Source organism: Amphiura filiformis, chromosome 7 (assembly GCF_039555335.1).
Source record: "Amphiura filiformis chromosome 7, Afil_fr2py, whole genome shotgun sequence".
Classification (NCBI taxonomy): Eukaryota; Metazoa; Echinodermata; class Ophiuroidea; order Amphilepidida; family Amphiuridae; genus Amphiura; species Amphiura filiformis.
Genome location: NC_092634.1, coordinates 6,761,556 through 6,774,180, shown reverse-complemented (window position 1 = coordinate 6,774,180; position 12,625 = coordinate 6,761,556). Strand labels below are relative to the sequence as shown.

The window sequence follows — 12,625 nt, the reverse complement described above, 5'->3', positions numbered from 1 at the left end:
ACTATTAAATAGGTCGGAACAAAATGGCCATGCGTGGTTGTGGATTCAACCTACCATGGTGATTTCTGCCATGAAGATATCGGGGTGATGACCCTGTGCTATATGTTTACCAAAACTATCAAGGGTTACACCAAATGCGGAAGGATTTAGTGGTGTTTGTACTCCTGTCCTTATGTGTTTGCCCTTGTTAGTTGTCCGAAAGAAAATGAATACCTTATGGCATCATGAGTTGTGTGTCATCAGTCAGTGTGTCCGTCATTATGTAAGGCTTTTGGTTAACATTTGGTCTCAAATGAACAGTTCAAATCCTACTGCAACCATTATTATATTTCGATGAATCCAAGTCTGTGAAAATATTGGATCCAAAACATAAAATTGGATTCTTTAGAAATACTTATTGGTCTTGCTATGAGTTTTAAAATATTGGACTTGACGACAAGTGATTAGGATGTTATGTTGCTTGCCCTCCCCTCTTTCAGCTCCGCAAACATTTCTTTCCCCTGCCCCCCCCCCCAAATTTTACCCTCCCCAGGGTTCCTAAAACATAAAATTGGATGCTTTATAAATACTTAGGCCGAGTAAAAAACAAACATGTTTAGCGTCCCTCCCGCTTCCTTTTTTGAAGATTCTTAAATTTTCTTCTTATTTTCCAAATTTTCTGTTATAATTTTTTAATGAAGATGTTTGAGAAGTTCTACAGCCTTCTATAACCGTATTAATGTATAAGGCAAAAAAATTGTTGTGTTTGCCTCTATCGACCCACCCTAAATCCAGAAAAATCAGGGTCGCATTTTATTTTGAATGATGATTTTTACGGTTTTGTTAAAAAAAATCAATGTTTTTCACTTAAAATTAATATTTTATTGAAAGACTAGTCTTAAATTGATGTCTAACAAGTATCCAGAAGTCAAAATTGACAAATAAATGTCCCTAATTGAAGAAGCATAATTTAATATTTGAGGGGATTTTTAAAAACTGAAGGTGAAAAAAAAAAAGAAATCCGACCGACCGACCCAACTTTCCCATTTTTCCCACTTGAAGGCAACACAACAATACTTTTTTTGGGCCTAAGAAGCACTTCAGGAAAGTTTTGTGATAATAAATAAAAGCCCCTCTTCCTTCCTTATTTTTCAAAAACAGGATGCTAAACATGTTTTTTTTTCTTGCTATGAGTTTTAAAATATTAGACTTGACTACAAGTGATCACTTTTACTACATTACTGAGACTTGATAAAACCCCTTACCTTATTTAGGCATACTGATACCTTATTTAGGCATATTGATACCTTATTTAGGGTTCTGACATTACACAATGTATGACTAATGGTAACATAATTATCATTTGATTTCACTGGTTTATTCACACACTTCATTATTACATCAAAAATGTACAAAAATCAATCAATAACTTTAATGCTGCCATTATTTCTTCTAATTGCAACAATTTGTTTGGTAAACACACAAAAATATTTTACATAATTATGCCAATCTACTTCAAGTAATATACAAAGAAGTTCAAATCTATTTACAAGAGAAACAAGAAAGATCCCAAATGGTTTGAGTCGGCAACAATTTACAATTTAATATTTGGTAAAAGATAGATACACTTCACTTGTTTCAAAAGTTTTTAAAAATTACTACTTTTAATCAATTACAAGGGAAAGTTTTCAGCAAATTGTCAAGTTCAGCCAAGTGATATTATTTTATTGTGAATTTGGCTGTTAATTTCAGATTTAAGTTGTTTGGAGAAGCTTAAAATTCCATTCCTGCTGGTATAAATTGTTTACACTGTGAACATGTATGTTGAAATCCAATTTGGATTTAATAATTTCTCAACTTATATGCTGGCATTATTTCTCATAGTTGCAATAAAATGTTTTATGGTGCTTTTTTTTAGTCAAAACAATAAAATAAAACAATAAAAGTACAAAACTGCTTCTACTCGCATACAAAAAAGTTAAAATCGATTCATAAATGAATTCAAATCATTATTTACCTTTTCAACTCCTCATTTGCATTATTTGATGATAAATATTGTAATTCATTATTTTCCTTACATAATTTCAGTTTTGATTGCAGTTCTAAATAAACCAATACTGGGCATCTTTATGCTCATTTCAATGCATGAATTTTTCATGCTGATTCCAAATATGGTCATGAAAATGCAAAATTTGTGAATTTTTAAACTTATTGTCTGCAATCACTCCTGATAGAGGGTTAAAATTATAATGCTCCACGATTTCCATCCCTAGTGTAGCTTTTCATGTCCATCAATTGCACTCTTAATGGTACAATGGAATTTTGCATTATAGCAGTATCTTGCGTAGGCCTATCATGTGTTCGCTCATGGCATTTCTTTGATTTCATACTAATAAACGACTTTGAGCAATAGCTACACATATGCGGTTTTTCTCCTGTATGTATCATTTCATGTTCTTTCAATCCACTAGATTGCGTGAAAGTTTTATCACAGTAACTGCACTTATAATTTCTTTGCCCACTGTGAAGTTTTTCATGGGTCTTTAATGTATCTCCTCTATTAAATGTCTTTGAACAGTAGCTACATTGGTAGGGTTTTTCTCCTGTGTGTATCATCTCATGGCGAGTTTTCTGCCCTAAAAACTTGGAAGGCCATATCACAATACTGACATTTGTGAGTTTTGGTCATATGTGTCCTTTTATGCTGACTGATATCAGAACATATCTTATCACAGAAGCTGCATTGATGAGATTTTTCATGCACTTGTAATTCATCTGATTGTGCAAATGATCTGTTGCAATGTTTGCAATGATGAATCCGTAACGCATCCCTTTCATGTTTCCTTTCATGTTGCTTGCAGTTCCCTTTGAAATGGAATTGTTTGGGGCAATACTGACACGTGTACAGCATTTCTCCTGTGTGTGTTGATTCATGTTCTTTCAAGCTTCTCAAATCCCTGTAAGTTTTGCAGCAATATTTACATTTGTGACGCTTTTCTTCGCCTGTGTGCGTCTGCTCATGAGCCTGCACATAAGACCGAAGAGCAAAAGCTCTGTTACAGTATTTGCAATGAAATCTTTTCTCTCCAGTATGAGTCAGTTCATGTGCATATAGACCATCTGGTCTAACAAAAACTCGATCACATTCACTGAAAGAACAATGATATGTTTTCTCTCCTGTGTGTTTTAACTCATGTCGTTTCATGTGAGCTTTGAGTTTAAAGGTTTGATTGCAATGACTACATTTATGAGGCGTTCATCAGTGTGTGTCATTTTATGGGCATCAAGCGTTCCAGACTGTCTGAAAGTCTTGTTGCATATGTCACACTTATGTGGCTTGGCATTTGTGTGGATTAACTCATGCTTTTTCAACGTGGTCAACTTCAGGAAAGATTTCTGACAAGACTTACAGTCAAACTGTTTGTTACCAGTGTGGGTTAGCTCATGTTGTCTCATTCCTGTGTTGCGTGCAAATGTTTTCTCACAGTAGCTACATTTAAATGGTTTCTCACCGGTATGGGTCCTTTCATGGACAATCAATCCGTGTTGTTGCCTGAAAGTCTTCTCACAGAATTTACATTTGTGAGGTTTTTCTCCAGTATGTAGCCTTTCATGAACTTTTCTGTGAGATTTTGCTCGAAAGTACTTCTCACAGTAGCTACATTTGTATGGTTTGTATCCTGTGTGAGTCCATTCATGTTCCCTCCTAGCTGGGACTGATTTGTATGATTTATTGCAGTAGCTACATACATAAGGTCTCTCACCTGTATGGGTCATTTCATGCGTTTTCTTCGTACTCAAAAACCTGAATGGTTTATCACAGAAGTCGCATTTAAGCTTGCGTTTACCTTTGGCACTTTTAGTAAATTTCATCTTGACCCGTAGCTTTCCAGGTGCCCGTTTACGCTTGCGATTTTCTAGTGGTACTTTTTGGTTGCTGCCGTTGTAACTTTTTTGTCCATTTCGGTGATTCATTTGCGAACACCCAGCTTTAGGCTTAAGTTGAGAATGGGTGTACCAATATGGTTTGATGCGTAATTCATGATGGCGTATATGAGATATAAAACGAGATGCGCTTCCTGCATTGAAGCCACAATATTTGCATCTTCTATAGATCGTTTGCCTTGAATTGGTCCTCCATAATCACCTGAAAAGAAATGGAGATCACATTTAAAAATCAAATAACTTGAAAATAATGGAGATTTGAAAGGTAAATGTAATGTTCAATTATTTGATTGAATTCAAACCAAGCTCCACAGAAAGATCATAATATCTTTCCCATCCCACAAACCTTTGCAATATGATTCCACCTCATTTCATCAAATGACACTCCCGCTTTGTACAGGTTCCCTGTTTGATTTTGAGAAGGGATGATTCCATCTGTGTGGTAGATTAAAGTTATGTCTTCCATATGCCTGGGGGTGTATGGATTTCAACTGGAATAGCCCATTGAGTGCCTGGAACAAAGTGAGTGATGAAACAATTTGTATCTTACCTTCAAAGTATAATCTGTATCCACAACAGGCAAAGTTGCAGGCTCTCTGTGTGGGTAATACCCCTGTCCTGTACTCAGGATGCACCAGGTGGTTGTGTATTAGCTTGTACTATTCCCTGCTGAAGAAGTTTATTCTCATAATTGTTGACAAATCTACTTGTATGAACAGGTCTAGTTTTCTAAATACAAATTGCGCCAGATAGTGTATTGACTATGTGATCTGTCTACCTCCATGTGATAACAGAAAATAGTGTCGCTGCATGCATCTTTTTATCTTTGAGAAGACAATCAATCAAGTTAATCAATTACTTTACAGAGTTACCATAATTGTTCAGCCCATATATTTGATAGACCCAGCTCTCAGAACAGTTTTACTAAGTTTTTTTTCAGAGATTATGATCATTATAGGCCTAGATGTCTTGATTGATTGATGCATGATATTTATGTACTAAAAAGAAATGCATTTTAGAGGTTTACAAACTTTTGAGACACTTTCATTTCACTGTAGATAGAGAAACCCCGATGATTGGGCTCATGATTCAGGCACATTTTGAAGTAGCCCAATAAGATGGATAGCATGATGTTCTGGCAATCATGTCCTATAAATCTATACAAGTTTAGTACTTGCCAAATCAATCTTGTGTATCAATAGCTTTATTTACCTGATAAAGGTGTGTAGCAAGGGGATTTTCTTTCAAGGGGCTCTCAACTGTAGAGTGATGCAATTCTAAACCTAGGAAGTCATTGAGCTCAATCAATTAATCTATCAAATTATTGGAACATTTGATAGCCTCAAAAGATGCCTTTCAGACAGGGTCGGGATGGGGTTTTTTTAATCCATCTTTTCTCTTTCTTTCACAATCATGTATTAAAATTGAAAAAAAAAATGTTAAAAGATCATTATTATCTAGACCTAATTTAATTTTCCAACTTTAAGGGGGTACTACACCCCTGGCCAATTTTGTGCCTATTTTTGCATTTTTCTCAAAAATTATAGCAGTAACAGCAAGTTCAAAGGAACAGTAACAGCAAGTTCAAAATCATCGGAAAAGGTTTTTTTTAACCTATTTAAACTGAAGCATAACACAAGTTAGGCCTGCTTCTTTTTGTGTCATTCATATATTGGGTACAACATAACAACCTCACTTAGTGTGCATCTTTAACGCAGATGCCCCAGTCAGAACTCCCTATCCCCTGATGCCCCCCCCCCTGTAAAACATAAAATCACACAAATTTTTACTTTTTGCAGCAATATTGTGCTAAATTTATTGATTTTTGACCTGCTCCCATTGCCCCCTCTCCATACTCAAAAAAAGTCTGGAGCCGCATTCCAAAAATTGTGGGTTTTTTTTACTCATCACACAAGAAACGAGCATAGTGAAAAACTACTGGAGAAAATGTCACACATTTTTTTAAATACTTTTTTAATCTGCAAGTTGAAAGGGGATCATAAATATTCTTGAATATGAAGAAATATGGTGTTTTTTTGTGTGTGTCCAAGAGATCCACTGTAAATTCCCATTCCAATTTGCAGCAAAAAAGTGTTGTTGTTTTTTTTCATTTTAAGACCTTGGATTATAAAAAAAATAAAAAATAAAACACCTCATTTGACTTTTTTGACCTGCTACAGGAAACAAACATGTTTTTTTTTTTTTGCCTTATTTAGGCGTTCTGATACTACAAATGTATGACTAATGGTAACATAATTATCATTTGATTTCACTGGTTTATTCAAAAATCACACACTTCATTATTACTTCAAAAATGTACAAAAATCAATCAGTTCTTCACATAACTTTAATGCTGCCATTATTTCTTCTTGTTGCAACAATTTGTTTGGTAAACACCCAAAAATAGTATACATAATTATGCCAAGCTACTTCTAGTAATATACAAAGAAGTTCAAATCTATTTACAAGAGAAACAAGAAAGATCCCAAATGGTTTGAGTCAGCAAAAATGTACAATTTAATATTTTGGTTAAAGATAGATACTTGTTTCAATTTGCTTCAAAAGTTTTCAAAAAATTACTACATTTAATCAAGGGAAAATTTTCAGCAAATTGTCAATTTCAGCCAAATGATATTATTTTATTGTGAATTTTGCTTATATTTTATTTAAAGTTGTTTGGAGAAAGGTGGGATCATGGGGCAAAACTTAGTAACATGAGGATTTTTTTAAAATATTTTGACAACCTATCAACCTACTGGTTTAAATTCTTTACACTGTACTGTCAACACTCAACACATGTGTAGAAATCCAATTTGCATTAAAAAATTTCTCAACTTAAATGCTGGCATTATTTCTTATAGTTGCAATAAAGTGTTTGTTGTTGCTTTTTTTAGTCAAAACAATAAAATACAAAACTACTTCTACTCGCATACAAAAAAGTTAAAATCTATTCAGAAATGAAAGCAAGCATAATTTACATTTTCAACTTATCATATATGTAAAATTTGATGATATTATATATCATAATTCCATATTTTCCTTATATGATTTCAGTTTGATTTTGAAGTACCAATAATCCAATACTGGGCTTCTTTGTACTCATTGTAATGCATTTTTCTTCCAAATATGGTCATGATAATGCAAAAGTCTGAAATTTTTACTTTTTTAAAGAAAATTTAGAACTTGTTTTCTGCAGTCGACACCGGTGTCATTACATATCCTGAGTCAACTAATCTGATATTTTCTCTGCACCATATAGATGTGCGGAAGATTCTTTTCATGCTCATTCATCTGTAAAGATATGTCCTTGAGCATTTGAAATGGGGAATAACAAAAGGCAAGCCCAGAAATTTCAGTATGAAAGCTATGAAACGTAAACTGTCTCATTTGCATTTTTAATACAAGGATATACTTTAACGCGGCAGTGTACTCTAGCCATTGTTTCTTTCTCAAAATTGAGTTTTTTGATATGTTTGTACCTTGTTATGTTTTTATAAATACAAGGAATGAAAATCCAGATTTGTAAACTCCAACTGCAATATTTTAAGGATTTTATTTCACTATTCCACTCGTGTTTGAAATTGAAAAGGAAAGAAAATCTTTGTTGTACCAGCAAGGTACACGCACGCAACAACTCATCGCGTTCCGTGTCGCGCAATTTGTTAACGCACAAATCGCGACGCATACGCTGACGCTTATCTGCATCTTGCGCGGCGCATCTTATGGAAACACCACGGAAGCACTGATTTCACAAAAACCTAGTGGTCAAATGGCTCCGTTTTAATAGCTGATAAAATGTGGGTTTTTTCAAGTTCTTTCCCCCGATTTAAATATCAAGTTATGAAGGGATTTTGCTCAAACTTCTCAAGGGGCTGTGGATTTACCCGATGTTCACGTAATATAAGTTACAAAAACGAAAACTGTCGCATTCTCCTGTGAGATTCGATGAAAGTGCAAAATGTGACCACTTTAAACTTCAACGGCCATTATTTCAATGTTCATTTTCTCGGTAAAATGACGATTTAGGTACACGATAACTCAATAAATACAGCATCTATAGGTAAGCAAATATGATCATCGTAAAAAGCATGTTCAACTCAAGAAACGGTTTTCTCATTTTTTTATATTTTGGTCTATTTCCGATTTTGGGCATCATTTTGTGCAAATAGGCGTTTTGAATTTTAAAAGTTCATTTTGATGCCTTATATGGTCAATATCTCAAAAAATAAGGCCAATATCAAAAAATAAAAAAAACGTTTTTGGAATGGAGCCTCAAGATTGAGCTAAAAACAAAATAAAATATTTTGGAAAGAGTGTTTTTTGTTATGATGTACCTAACAAATATTGCCAAAAACTCACTTTTTGTGATTTTCTTCAAAATTGTTGCTTTTACCCCAAATCTGTCTTTATATTAAGATTTATTGATGTCTTGCCTTCATAAAAATGTATACTTTTATATGTTTTGCGCGAATAATTACAAAGTTATTGCACTTTTACTACATGCATGTCTGAGAGTACACAGCCACCTTAATAAGAGCCAACGCTCTATATAGACAAATCCAATTACACACATTCCTACACCTGACTAGCAGCCTTTAGTTGGGTCCCCGTTGGCTACAATGCATCCAAAATGTGAAATGATTTGGCCTTGGCGGAAATTTTAAACTGCATTCCATCACCCGTTTTACACCTTCCGCGAAAACACAGGTAGACGAAAGAATGATTTAAGTTTACAACACAATACAGTTCCAACAGTTGTGCAAATAAAAGCTGCCTCACACCTAGAGAAGGTCGAGGAGGGTTAATAGAATAATACAATAGAGATAATTCCGCAGGTAATCCCGTCGCATATATTCATAGGTGTACAAATGGATGAACAAAAGGACTATGTATGAATAGATGCGACAGGATTACCTCTATCATGTCTATTGTATATATTATTCTATTAACCCTCCTCGTCTTTGCATCTTCTCTAGGTGTTAGGTGGCTTTTATTTGCACAATCGGGCGCTCACAACACCAGGTTTGTGCTAGCGGGAAACCAAAGATGGCCGACCAAATCCTGACCATGACTTGACTCGTTGGATTCGTCTATATCAATTTAGTTGTTGCAGCCTGAGTTGTCATGGTAGAGGGCTAAGTATATGCTCCACGATTTCCATCCCTGTAGCTTTTCATGTCAATCAATTGCACTCTTAATGGTACAATGGAATTTTGCATTGTAGCAATGTCTTGCGTAGGCTTATCATGTGTTCGCTCATGATATTTCTTTGATTTCATACTAATAAACGACTTTGGGCAATAGCTACACATATGTGGTTTTTCTCCTGTATGTATCATTTCATGTTCTTTCAATCCACTAGATTGCGTGAAAGTTTTATCACAGTAACTGCACTTATAATTTCTTTGGCCACTGTGAAGTTTTTCATGGGACTTTAATGTATCTCCTCTATTAAATGTCTTTGAGCAGTAGCTACATTTGTAGGGTTTTTCTCCTGTGTGTATCATCTCATGGCGAGTTTTCTGCTCTGAACACTTAAAGGCCATATCACAATACTGACATTTGTGAGTCTTAGACAAATGTGTCTTTTCATGCTTCTTTAGAACACTCATATTTGGGTATATCTTACCACAGAAGCTGCATTGATGAGAATTTTCATGGACTTGTAATTTGACAGCATCTGCAAATGATCTGTTGCAATGTTTGCAATGATGAATCAGTAACGAATCCCTTTCATGTTTCTTTTCATGTTGCTTGCAGCTACATTTGAAATGGAATTGTTTGGGGCAGTGTTTACACGTATACAGCATTACTCCTGTGTGTGTCGATTCATGTTCTTTCCAGCTGATCAAACTCTGATAAGATTGGCAACAATATCTACATTTGTGACGCTTTTCTTCACCTGTGTGTGTCTGTTCATGAACCTGCACGTGAGACCGATGGATGAAAGCTTTGTTACAGAATTTACAATGAAATCTTTTTCTCCAGTATGAGTCAGTTCATGTTGTTTCAGACCATCTTGTCTAATAAAAGCCCGATCACATTCACTGAAAGAACAACGATATGGTTTCTCTCCTGTGTGCTTTAACTCATGTCGTTTCATGTGAGCTTTGAGTTTAAAAGTTTTATCACAATGACTGCATTTATGAGGGCGTTCATCAGTGTGGGTCATTGTATGGGCATCAAGCGTTCCTGACTGTCTGAAAGTCTTGTTGCATATGTCACACTGGTGTGGCTTATCATTTGTGTGGATTAACTCATGCTTTTTCATCGTGGTCAACTTCAGGAAAGATTTCTGACAAAATTTGCAATCAAACTGTTTGTTACCAGTATGGGTTAGTTCATGTTGTCTCCTGCCATCACCCCTGCAAATGTTTTCTCACAGTAGTTACACTTAAATGGTTTCTCACCGCTATGGGTCCTTTCATGTGTAATCAATCCATGTTGCTGTATGAAGGTCTTCTCACAGAATTTACATTTGTGAGGTTTTTCTCCAGTATGCAGCCTTTCATGAACTTTTCTGTGAGATTTTGCTCAAAGTACTTCTCACAATAGCTACATTTGTATGGTTTGTATCCCGTGTGAGTCCATTCATGTTCCCTCCTGGATTGAACTGTTGTGTATGATTTATTGCAGTAGCTACATGCATAGGGCCTCTCACCTGTATGGGTCTTTTCATGCGTTTTCTTCTTACTCAAAAACCTGAATGGTTTATCACAGAAGTTACATTTAAGCTTGCGTTTACCTTTTGCAGTCTTAGTAAATTTCATCTTGACCCGCAGTTTTCCAGGTACCTGTTTACGCTTGCGATTTTGTGGTGGCGCTTTTCGGTTGCTGCCGTTGCCACTTTTTGTCCATTTCTGTGATTCATTTGTGAACACCCAGCTTTAGGTTTAAGATGAGGATTGGTGTACCAATATGGTTTGATGCGTAATTCATGATGGCGTATATGAGATATAAACCGAGATGCACTTTCTGCGTTGAAGCCACAATATTTGCATCTTCTATAGATACGTCTGGCTTGAATTTGTCTCTCCATAGTCACCTGAAAAGAAATGGAGACCACATTTAAAAATCAAAAAACTTGAAAATAATACAATGGAGACTTGATATGAGAGGTCAATGCAATGTTCACAATTATTTGATTGAAATCTCATTTTGAGAATACACGACGATGTACTGGCTAAACATGGGTCGATAGTAAAATAATAAGCACGTTTTACAAGATCTGGATGTTATCTGTTCACTGAGGCACATTTCAACACTAGCGGCCCATGTTGCACTAGATAGCATATCAGTAAATTGAGAAAATGCATTATGGTAAGTGTAAGATATTTCTGCGTCTCGCCCTCATCCTTTTTGTTTTTCAAAATGCTTGCTATTTTTTTTGTGTGTGTTTTGTACTTTTGTCTGGTTATTGTTTCATTAATTAGTTTTGTAAGAATTATTCAAAACAGCATGGTTATCATATTCAATGATAGGTATGCTATTGATCCCTTATGATAATTAAGACATAAGAAAATTGTTAGGACCGCCTCTTAATTTGCCAGCGAAGTGTTACGTGTTAATCCGATTATCACTATGTCAACTGGATCACGCTTTTGAGTTCTGCACCACAATCGAAATGATCGCAACACAAAGTCTATGGCATAACTACCAATTCCAAAAGGTGCATGATCCAGTTACCAAGGAGTTATGTAATCACTTTGCTGGCGAATTATAGAAAATAATGAGAATGCACCCACTACAGAAGTTTGACATTGAAAATAAATTCATGTTTGTACTGTAGTAGGCCTTATCATGTTACTTATGAAAAGTACCAACAACAAATATAATAGAAATTCATTTTGCTCAACTGGAGGTAATTTAAATAGGATCAAAATATGGTCACTGGTTTCTCTGGCTTTTTAAGATGAAATCCATACACCCCTATGGAAGACATGACCTTAACCAATCTTCCACGCAGGGATTGAGAATTTATGGGGTATGAATGTTTGGACAGTATTTATTGTGGGAAATTAGAGCACATCAAACATATCGAATTGCATTCTGAATGCGAAGAATGTCCTTCTGATATCAAATAATTTTGCTTTTTTGAAATTTGCAAAGTAATACAGGTTTTATGGCAAATGATTAAAAATTGATATTTTTGATATTTAACAGTACTCAAAGTAAACTTTATAAATCTGATGAGTTATACTTAAAGTGTATGTAGGTGGGATGAAAAGCCGACGATCAATTAAAAATTTTGACCTTTCGTGTTGAAGATATGGATTTTTTTTCCAAAAACACCAAAAAAATGAGGTCTTTTTGGGAAAAAATTTGACATGTCTGATGTGCTCTCATGTCCCACAAAAAATTCTGTCAAAACGCTCATTCCAGATCCCTTAAATTCCCCCTGTGTAGCCCTGTGTGGATGATTAAGGTCATGTCTTCCATGGGGTATATACATTTCAGATGGAATAGCCCATTGAGTGCATGGCTAGAATAAAAATTTATGGGTGATGAGACAATTTGTATCTTACCTTCAAAGTATAATCTGTACACACAACAGGAAAAGATGTAGGCTCTCTGTGGGTCTTGTAATACTCCTCTGTCCTGATGGTGCTCCAGCAGTCAACAGGTGGGTGTCTACTATTTCCTGAAGAAGTTGCTAATTCTCATAATTTTTGTTGGCAAGTACATCTATAAGCAGGTCTAG

General features: G+C 35.2%; 1 protein-coding gene across 1 annotated transcript in view; it reads left to right on the top strand.

Annotated features, from left to right (window-relative positions):
• The window catches only part of LOC140157592 (uncharacterized), a 120,052-nt gene that overhangs the window by 90,415 nt on the left and 17,012 nt on the right, over positions 1–12,625 (top strand). The gene's annotated exons all lie outside the window — the stretch shown is intronic.